The 11,614-nt window shown below is 41.7% G+C and overlaps 1 long non-coding RNA gene across 1 annotated transcript; it reads right to left on the bottom strand.

The window, feature by feature from the left end:
• Nucleotides 1-879: 879 nt before the first annotated feature.
• LOC124666674 lies at nucleotides 880-4,958 on the bottom strand. The gene is made up of 3 exons (XR_006990982.1): nucleotides 4,331-4,958; nucleotides 3,060-3,102; nucleotides 880-985 (listed from the first exon to the last, which is right to left on the bottom strand). It is a non-coding gene; the product is annotated as an uncharacterized LOC124666674 (long non-coding RNA).
• Nucleotides 4,959-11,614: the final 6,656 nt, after the last annotated feature.

Below are 11,614 nucleotides of genomic sequence, written 5' to 3'. Positions count from 1 at the left end.
ATAGATTGTACACTTTCCCCACAAGATCCGATAAATCCACCGGGATCATCCCAGGTTCACCAAGCGTCAAAATGCGAGGCTCGGATAACTGATCGCAGTTTTTCACGTGCTCGCCTTAGCCTAAGACATGTCGCCTAGAGTTGTAACTCCCAACACCAGAGTCCGAGGGGTCGTTTACCTAGGAGTTGCAAAGTCCCCGACCAGCTCGACCCTCCGGAATGCCGCAACCAACTGCGGGGCATATTTCAATGGGAGCTCATAGGTTGTACTCCTACCATTTGTAGGAAATGGAAAGGCGTCCCCGGTCCTTCGGGAAGGCCACGGTCGATAGGTGTCCATTCTTGGACTACCCCTTACACTTGCCAGACCCAAACTAAGGCGAGACAAACTACTATGCTACGCTCTGTCCCACTTAAGGGTAATATGGTTGTATTGGCTAGATCCAGCGAGGACCTCAGTCAACAAAGTTTTTCGAAAACATTTTCTTTCCTTCACTTGCCTCCATCATCCTTTTTCTCAAATACATTTCATAAAAACTCACACTTGGGCAGGGTTGTCCCATTCCAAGGTTTTCAAGAAACTTATTTTCCTTAAAACCATTTTCAAAACCATTTTGCTCTTTTCCATAGGATCCCAACCTATAGTCCTTTTTTTCTTGAAACAAGCGACAACGAAATGATAAGGTGTTAAGCATCTTATCTATAATAGGGGTTTGTCCAATAGGTATCAACAAGGGGGCAGCACTCTCAAGGGTGGAACATGGAAACCTTCAAGTGGCATAACCACTCACATAAAATAAAGACATGCATTTAATAAAAACGGTAAAATACGCAAGACTAAGATATGTCGGACAAGAGTGCAGCAAGAGGTGGCTTGCCTTGGTTGGTTGTTTGTTCCTGGACTTCTTCTTCATGAACCTCCACTCTTCCTTCCTCTACGAAAACTCACTCAGATCCTCTCCTTCCACTCTGATAGTGTTCGCATTCTAACGTTGCAAAATAAAAGACGAACAATCAATATATAGCCATAGCATCAATCACACAGACAGGACTAGCAGCAATCCACTCAATCAGAGACACTAAACATATCGAATAAATGACACCTAGGACAAGATGGTCATTTTATTTATAAAAGGACTAGTTTTACCGTTACTAGAAAAGGTCTTAACCTAACATCTATAACCTAAAAAGACTCTGCCTCACACCAAGATATAATCCACACAGGTACTAGGAGGTAATAAATTTTGGAAACCACCTGAAGGGGTCTGTGTGACGCCCCGAAAACGGTACCATGAGGATCCCAGCGAACCCGCCGAAATCCGCACGATATCGATTCTGAGACGCCCTCCAACACGACGTGCGCGATGGATCACACACATGATGCCGGAGGAATTAACACGAGCGGTAACATTACAACAGGATTACAATAGAGCCCACAAGAAACAGATATATTAGAACAACGACTCCAACGAGTCAAGATACAAATATACAATACAAAGATCCAAATCATACAGAAGATCAAATACATCCGAGTAGGAACAAGATACAAATTTAGACTAAGAGTCCTGAAGATAACCAGTGGCGTCCATAACACTACCCAGGCCAAGCCGGAAGAGTAACCTTGCTAACGTCGTCTTCATCAAACATATCTTCATACCTGCCCGGTTACGTCCCGTAGAAGCAGCAATAATTACGGGTTCGTACTTAACAAGACTTCAAGACGTATAAGCATTCATCAACCAGTCGTCCTTTGTACTTGAGGCACGCAGGGGACTTAGAGGACGCAAGAGGAACGTCATAGGAAATATGGTGGGGTTAAGCGGCAGCGCGCAAGCACTAAAAACCTATAGAGACACTCTACAACAGTCGTTTAATCAGAGAAGATGAGACAACTCACAACTAACAGTTCTATACTCTGCAAACATAACACGGCTCGATGTGTTCCCCCTCGCAAGGAAGTACTTACAAGGGCACTCACACGGTTGACAAGTTTTAACCATTTATTATTGAAGTTGTACTAACTTACTACGCAAGTTATTATTAATAAACAACAGGTGTAAGTTGTCTATGGTCGAGTCATACAGCTCCAAGTCGTCCATAACCGCGGACACGGCTTATCGATAAGATGTACACCCTGCAGGGGTTGCCCAAATGTACCCACACGCACGATCGACCCACTTATGACAAGTGTATATCACGACTCGCACTCTCCTTCACGACAACAATGTCCAAGAAGCCAACTAACCAAGTTGATCCCGAATCGAAGTCCGGCCGTATCTCCGAAGCGGACTTAGCTGTTTGAGTCTACGGCTAAGTCAGTTCCTAGGAGATGCACATTGGATCAGAGCTCACTCTGGGGAGATGACCAATGACCTCACTCTTTCGGATACCGCTTAACATCGTATCCCACCTATACGTGCGTACAAGAACAAAGGGATACAAGGCATAAGGCTTCCCCAAAAGTAACAGAAGGAAACAAGCTTGCACGCACGCATCAAAAAGGAAACGTTACAATCTAGTTGTGGCCACTGGACAAAGCTATAGATTCCGGCAGTGGTCGAGGGGAGACCCATAGGCATACCCACGTGTAGTTAGAGCGCTCAGTCTCGGAACAGATAACAAGAACTCGGGTCCTAAGTTTTAAAGAAACACAAGTGAGCCGTCACAAAACGATCAACTGACCCACCGATGCATCCGCTAACAACTATTAACAAGTAATCATGATACTCCCAACATATATAACCATGTAGCATGTGTCATGAACTCCCAACAGATAACCCGATAACATAGCGGTAACGGTAACACGATATAAATAGCACTAGCATGCACTACGACTCGCAAGGCAGATCCGATAACTAAACAACAGCTGTAGGAGATGGTGGTGGCAATATGGCTGCTTGAGGTAACAGGTGGATAGGACACGTGACAAGAACGCAACTATAGGATAGCATGAGGGAGAAGGCAAAATAAAATAGGTGAGCGACTCCTGCAGGGACAGGAGTATAGGGAAATGCTTGCATGTTAAAGCTTGCCGAGGAACATCCAGAGAACTTGTCGTACCTCACCGCACCACTTCGTGATCCTATCCGGGAAGAAGCAATTGCTGGAACACACAACGTACGCAAGTCTTACTACTACGGATAAAGAAGATCCAGCATGATCAAGATGATATGGATGACATGGCAACGATGGTGCAATGCAACTTATCCAAATTAATCGGAGTCGGAACCCCGGACAATCAAATTAGATTTGGAGTTGCATTTTCTATCGGCAAATTTAAGGGTGGATTAGCATGGCAGTAACATGGCAGGGGTGCGCTACTTTAAATTTAAATGGAACCGGGACAACATTTATATAATATCCCACATATTCCAGATGTTATCTATTAGGTGATAATGCAAACTATCACGAAAGTATATGATGCATAATGCGACAGCAAGCATAGATGACATATTATTATTCCACACATTTTTCTAATTAAATTTTACACAAAGCACTTTTCAAATAGATCTATGGATTACAAGTTATAGAATAGAACAGATTGCATATAGCAATTAAGTAGGCTGTAGAAGACAGAGATGCAAAAGGGCCGGACCTGACAAATATCTGGGAACAAGAAACTAACACAGAGATGTTAGTCAGACGATTGTGGATTTGATCCTGGGATATACTGTTTGGAGAAGCAATGAGCAAGCCACAAGACTAGAGTGCTGTTGCTGCTGCTTGCTGAAAACAAATTAAGGCAACAAGAGCCGTGACTATTTTTCTGAAACAGAGATGGAGGACGTCCCCTTTTACTGATGAAACTGAAAAAAGAAACAGAGACAGGCCGACGTAGGATGGATAGCAAGCAGCTAAGCACACAGGCAGGCAGCTGGATCAATTGATGCCGTGTTTAGCTAGCTAAAACAAGCAGGCTAGCAGGTGGAAGGATGGAGATGCATACGTGTGAATCTAAGAAACCAGGAAGCTAGCTGAAAATTGGAGTCTGCACTTGTGGATGGATCAAAGCATGTACTGCCTGGAAACAAAAAACAACAGCAGCACAACCTGAACATACACAGGTGCGAACAATTTAGGAACCATCTCTGCTGGGGCAATATGAGCCAGACCTGGAGGTGCACAAGGATACAGACGAGATAACGGGGAATATGGTTCTAGCGATGAGGACCAACAGGGTAGCTGTTGCATGCGCAGGTGCGAGAGACTAGAAACAAAGTGTTAACTGAACCCCACATATTTTGAGCACTTGGGGACGATGTTCAGAAACAACGACGGCGTTCCATGCACAACTTGAGATGTGGAAGAGGGGAATGGAATGAGGAGCTCACCGAGAGGCTGTTGCCGGAGGACGAGTGTGCCAGGAAGGAATCCATCAGGAACGACGAACACGAGCAGCACGCAGGGTTGCCGCCGGCCATGGTGGAGATGAGCTCGTACAGACACAGACGACAGTTTCGTCAGATTTATTCAACGACGGAAAAAGATCAGATGCAATGGGGAAAGGGCGGAAAAGGTGCGCCGTCTCACCAGGAAGCTGATGAACACTTCAGCTGGGCCGGGGGAGGTCAGAGGTGGCCAGAAACAACGATTTCCCGCCGGAGTCGGGGAAGAGGACGGGGTCGTTGGCGTTGATTGCGTGCTCGATTTCGAGGAGTTCTTGGGGTCGAGGATGAACAGCCTGACGAGGGGAAGCTCTTGGTGGCCTTGGTTCGGCGAAAGGTGGTCGGAGACGACGGGGCAACGGCGATGCTGGGTGTTTTTCTCTGAAACTTTTGTCTTCTCTCGTCTGCGTGGTAAGGGAAAAGAAGGGACGGCGGCCGAGGATGGAGAGGAAGCAGGCTAGGGTTTGCTGAAGTCAGGAGGGGACGAGGTGGTTGGCTTGGTCCAGCTAGGGATGGATTAGGTGAGCGCTCGGCTCACGTTTTCTGCCTGGAAGAAGACAACATTGGAGCTAGCTCCAGGAAAAGAATGAGACTAAAGATGTGCTCGGCCTTTTACAATTTTCTGGAAAGCTGCAAATGGTTTTGCAGAAAGGCAAGAGAGAAACTTCGGAAAAATTAGAGAGACCAAGAAGAGGAAAAGAAAATGAGAAGATAGGATCCAAAACACACTTTGAAAAAGATTTATTAATAACCAAAACAATTTGCAAGGATTAAAATATTTGGTTTTGGGGTTTTGCTAAATGAACTGACATAGAGCAGGTTTATTTTATAAACCATATGAGAGGGGAAACTCAAAATAGTTTTTATTCAAAATAATTTTTATTTGATAAAATCTTGTTGATGATATGATGCATGATGTCATGATGATGCACAAAAGAAAAAGAACAACCAAAATCTAATAGGGGTATTTTCTGGGTCGCTACAATCGACACCACTTACAAGGGATCGCGCCCCGAGATCCCACGTCAACCTCAGGGGGAGTTGGCTAAACTATCGAGTCTTCTTATTCCATGTTGACAAACACCCGACCACGGCGTGGAACCTTCTTCTGGCAAAGTGTAGATCTTCTCGACACCACTAACAAGAGTTCTTGCTCCATGCGGATTGGTCGACAACACTAACAAGGGTTGATGCTCACGTCGATGATGAGGTGCTTCTGCGAGTTCTTCAAAGATCGGTCCTATTAGGTTAAAGGCAAAGATCGTCCAACCTACGTGGAAGCCTAAGACTCGGAAAACTCAGATAAAAGAGAAGACTCAAAACTCGCATAGGTATGTGATGACGCGTGAAGAACACGTCCGTTGGGAACCCCAAGAGGAAGGTGTGATGCGTACAACAGCGAGTTTTCCCTCAGTAAGAAATCAAGGTTATCGAACCAGTAGGAGATGAAGGCCACGTGAAGGTTGTTGGTGAAGGAGTGTAGTGCGGCGCAACACCAGGGATTCCGGCGCCAACGTGGAACCTGCACAACACAATCAAGATACTTTGCCCCAACTTAACAGTGTGGTTGTCAATCTCACCGGCTTGCTGAAAACAAAGGATTAAACGTACGGTGTGGAGAATGATGTTTGCTTGCAAAGAACAACAGAGAACAATGATTACAGTAGGTTGTATTTCAGATGTAAAAGAATGGACCGGGGTCCACCGTTCACTAGTGGTGTCTCTCCAATAAGATAAGTAACATGTTGGGTGAACAAATTACAGTTGGATAATTGACAAATAGAGAGGGCATAACAATGCACATACATATCATGATGACTACTATGAGTTTTACTTAGGGCATTACGACAAAGAACATAGACCGCTATCAAGCATGCATCTATGCCTAAAAAGTCCACCTTCGGGTTAGCATCCGCACCCCTTCCAGTATTAAGTTGCAAACAACAAACAATTGCATTAAGTACTGTGCGTAATGTAAACAATACAAATATCGTTAGACAAAGCATTGATGTTTTATCCCTAGTGGCAACAGCACATCCACAACCTTAGAACTTTCTGTCACTGTCCCAGATTCAATGGAGGCATGAACCCACTATCGAGCATAAATACCCCATCTTGGAGTTACAAGTATCAACTTGGCCAGAGCCTCTACTAGCAACGGAGAGCATGCAAGATCATAAACAACACATATATGATAGATTGATAATCAACTTGACGTAGTATTCCATATTCATCGGATCCCAACAAACAGAACATGTAGCATTACAAATAGATGATCTTGATCATGATAGGCAGCTCACAAGATCTAAACATGATGGCAAAATAGGAGAAGACAACCATCTAGCTACTGCTATGGACCCATAGTCCAAGGATGAACTACTCACGCATCAGTCCGGAGGCGGGCATGGTGATGTAGAGCCTTCCGGTGATGATTCCCCTCTCCGGCAGGGTGACGAAGGTGATCTTCAGAACCCCCCGAGATGGGGTTGACGGCGGCGAAATCTCAGTAACGTTTCTCGTATCGTGGCTCTCGGTACTAGGGTTTTCCGATACGGAGGAATAAATAGGCGAAGAGGCAGCGTCGGGGGAGCCAGGGGGTGGCCTCCCCACACCTGGGCGCGCCAGGGGGCTGGGCCGCGCCGCCCTATGGGGTGGCCCCCCTGCTGGCCGCCTCCGACTCTCCTTCGATGTTCTAGAATCCTCCGTGGAAAATAGGGCCGTGGGTTTTTGTTTCGTCCAATTCCGAGAATATTTCCTGTGTAGGATTTCTGAAACCAAAAACAGCAGAAAACAGGAACTGGCACTTCGGCTTCTTGTTAATAGGTTAGTACCGGATAATGCATAAAAATGATATAAAGTGTACATAAAACATGTGAGTATTGTCATAAAACTAGCATGGAACATAAGAAATTATAGATACGTTTGAGACGTATCAAGCATCCCCAAGCTTAGTTCCTACTCGCCCTTGAGTAGGTAAACGATAAAAGGAATAATTTCTGAAGTGACATGCTACCATCATGATCTTGATCAATACTATTGTAAAGCATATGAGATGAATGAAGTGATTCAAAGCAATGGTCTATAGTTTGTGAACAAATAGATAATGACTAAACAACTGAATCATCTAGCAAAGACTTTTCATGAATAGTACTTTCAAGACAAGCATCAAAAAGCCTTGCATAAGAGTTAACTCATAAAGCAATAGATTCTTAATAGAAGGTTTTGAAGCAACACAAAGGAAGATTTAAGTTTCAGCAATTGCTTTCAACTTTCAACATGTATATCTCATGGATAATTGTCAACACAAAGTAATATGATGAGTGCAAATAAGCAAGTATGTAAGAATCAATGCACACGGTTGACACAAGTGTTTGCTTCTACGATAGAAAGAAGTAGGTAAACTGACTCAACATAAAGTAAAAGAAAGGCCCTTCGCAGAGGGAAGCAGGGATTACTCATGTGCTAGAGCTTTTTATTTTGAAAACATGGGAACAATTGTGTCAACGGTAGTAATAATTCATATGGGTTATGTATAAAACTTCCTATAAGTTGCAAGCCTCATGCATCAAATACTAATAGTACCCGCACCTTGTCCTAATTAGCTCGGATTTCCATGGATTATCATCGCATTACATATGTTTCAACCAAGTGTCACAAAGGGGTACCTCTATGCCACCTGTACAAAGGTCCAAGGAGATAAATCGCATTTGAATTCTCGATTTTGATAGATCTCAACTTGAGGACATCCATACCGGGACAACATAGAAAACAGATAATGGACTCCTCTTTTATGCTTTAAGCATTCAACAACAGATAATATTCTCATAAGAGATTTGAGGATTAATGTCCAAGCTGAAACTTCCACCATGATAAATGGCTTTGGTTGGCGGCCCAATGTTCTTCTCTAACAATATGCATACTCAAACCATTTTAAATCATGGAAAATCTCCCTTACTTCAGACAAGACGAACATGCATAGCAACTCACATGATATTCAACAAAGGTGTGACAGATTGATGGCGTCCCCAGATAACATGGTTACCACTCAACAAGCAACTTATAAGAACTAAGATACACAAGCGACATATTCCTTACCACAATAGTTTTAGGCTACTTTCCCATGAGCTATGTATTGCAAAAACAAGGAATGAATTTTTTTGAAAGGATTTAAAGGTAGCACGCAAGCAATTTACTTGGAATGGCAGAGAAATACCACATAGTAGGTAGTTATGGTGGACACAAATGGCATAGGTTTTGGCTCAAGGATTTGGATGCACGAGAAGCATTCCCTCGCAGTACAAGACTTTGGCTAGCAAGGTTGTTTGAAGCAAACACAAGTATGAACCGGTACAACAAAACTTACATAAGAACATATTGCAAGCATATAAGACTCTACACTGTCATCCTTGTTGTTCAAAAACTTTTACCAGAAAATATCTTGACCTTACAGAGACCAATCATGCAAACCAAATTTCTCCACTAATAGGTTTAAGCTACATGATGCAAGAGATTAAACATGATCTAATTGAGATCTCAAAACAATTTCCAAGTATCAAATTATTCAAGACAATATACCAATTACCACATGAAGCATTTTCTGTTTCCAACCAAATAGCGATAAATGCAGCAGCTTTCAACTTTTGCCATTGAACATTAAAAGTAAAACGAAGAACACCAGTGTTCATATGAAAAAGTGGAGCGTGTCTTTCTCCCACACAAGGAATGCTAGGATCCGATTTTATTCAAACAAAAACAAAAATAAAAGCACACAGACGCTCCAAGTAAATCACATAAGATGTGACAGAATAAAAATATAGTTTCACTAGAGGTGACCTGATAAGTTGTCGATGAAGAAGGGGATGCCTTGGGCATCCCCAAGCTTACATGCTTGAGTCTTCTTGAAATATGCTGGGATGAACCACGGGGCATCCCCAAGCTTAGACTTTTCACTCTTCTTGATCATATTATATCATCCTCCTCTCTTGATCCTTGAAAACTTCCTTCACACCAAACTCAAAACAATCTCATTAGAGAGTTAGTGCATAATCAAAAATTCACATGTTCAGAGAGGACACAATCATTCCCAATACCCAAGGCTACTGAAATTTAATGGAGCAAAGAAATCCACTCAAACACAATAAAGGAGGCAATGTGAAATAAAAGGCAGAATCTGTCAAAACAGAACAGTCCGTAAAGACGAATTTTTTCGAGGCACTTAACATGCTCAGATGAAAAAGCTCAAATTGAATGAAAGTTGCGTACATATCTGAGGGTTACTCATGAATGTTTTCAAGATTTTACGAATTCCCTACAGAGAGATCAGCTCAAATTCGTGACAGCTAAAAATCTGTTTCTGCGCAGAAATCCAAATCTGGTACCAACTTTCTATCAAAGACTTTACTTGGCACAAAAATGCAATAAATAAAGATACAAAGGTATTGCTACAGTAGTAACAAGCACCTTGACTCAAATATAAAACAAAAAATTGCAGAAATAAAATAATGGGTTGTCTCCCATAAGCGCTTTTTTTTAACGCCTTTCAGCTAGGCGCAGAAAGTGTAAATCAAGTAACATCAAGAGAAGAAGCATCAAAATCATAATTTGTTCTAATAATAGAATCAAAAGGCAACTTCATTCTCTTTCTAGGGAAATGTTCCATACCTTTCTTAAGAGGGAATTGATATTTAATATTTCCTTTTTTCATATCAATAATAGCACCAACGGTTCGAAGAAAGGGTCTTCCCAAAATAATACGACAAGATGCATTGCATTCAATATCCAAAACAACAAAATCAACGGGGACAAGGTTATTGTTAACCGTAATGTGAACATTGTCAATCCTCCCCAAAGGTTTCTTTATAGAATTTTCAGCAAGATTAACATCCAAATAACAATATTTCAAAGGTGGCAAGTCAAGCATATCATAGAGTTTCTTAGGCATAACAGAAATACTTGCACCAAGATCACATAAAGCATTACAATCAAAATCATTGACCTTCATTTTAATGATGGGCTCCCAACCATCTTCCAACTTCCTAGGAATAGAAGCTTCAAGTTTTAATTCCTCTTCTCTAGCTTTAATGAGAGCATTTGTAATATGTTTTGTAAATGCCAAGTTTATAGCACTAGCATTAGGACTTCTAGAATTTTTTTGCAAGAACTTAATAACTTCAGAGATATGACAATTATCAAAATCAAAACCATTATGATCTAAAACAATGGGATCATTGTCCCCAATATTCTGAAAAATTTCAGCACTTTTATGACAAACAGTTTCAGCAGTTTCAGGCAATTTTGCACGCTTTGTAGTAGAAGTAGAAACATTGCCAACACCAATTATTTTACCATTGATAGTAGGAGTGTTAGCAACATGTGAAGCATCAAGATTACTAGTGGTGGTAATAGTCCAAACTTAATTACATTATTCTCTTTAGCAAGTTTTTCTTCTCTTTCCCACCTAGCATGCAATTCAGCCATCATTCTAATATTGTCATCAATTCGAACTTGGATAGAGTTTGCTGTAGAAAATGACTTAATATCTTTAGTTTCATTAGGCATAACTTTCAGTTTTAAAAGATCAACATCAGCAGCAAGACTATCAACCTTAGAAGCAAGAACATCAATTTTACCAAGCTTTTCCTCAACAGCTTTGTTAAAAGCAGTTTGTGTACTAATGAATTCTTTAAGCATGACTTCAAGACCAGAGGGTACACTCCTACTATTGTTGTAAAAATTAACATAAGAATTACCATAACCATTACCATTATTAAAAGGATATGGCCTATAGTTGTTACCAAAATTATTCCTATAAGCATTGTTGTTGAAATTATTATTTTTAATGAAGTTCACATCAACATGCTCTTCTTGAGAAACCAATGAAGCTAAAGGAGCATTATTAGGATCAACATGAGATTTACCATTAACAAGCATAGACATAATAACATCGATCTTATCACTCAAGGAAGATGTTTCTTCAACAGAATTTACCTTCTTACCTTGAGGAGTCCTTTCAGTGTGCCATTCAGAGTAGTTGATCATCATATCATCAAGAACCTTTGTTGCAGCACCCAAAGTGATGGACATAAAAGTACCTCCAGCAGCTGAATCCAATAGGTCCCTCGAAGAAAATTTTAATCCTGCATAAAAGGTTTGGATGATCATCCAAGTAGTTAGTCCATGGGTAGGGCAATTCTTTACCAAAGATTTCATTCTCTCCCATGCTTGGGCAAC

Source organism: Lolium rigidum, chromosome 6 (assembly GCF_022539505.1).
Source record: "Lolium rigidum isolate FL_2022 chromosome 6, APGP_CSIRO_Lrig_0.1, whole genome shotgun sequence".
Lineage (NCBI taxonomy): Eukaryota > Viridiplantae > Streptophyta > Magnoliopsida > Poales > Poaceae > Lolium > Lolium rigidum.
Note: the sequence above shows the minus strand (reverse complement) of the source record. Positions and strands in the feature narration are given on the sequence as shown.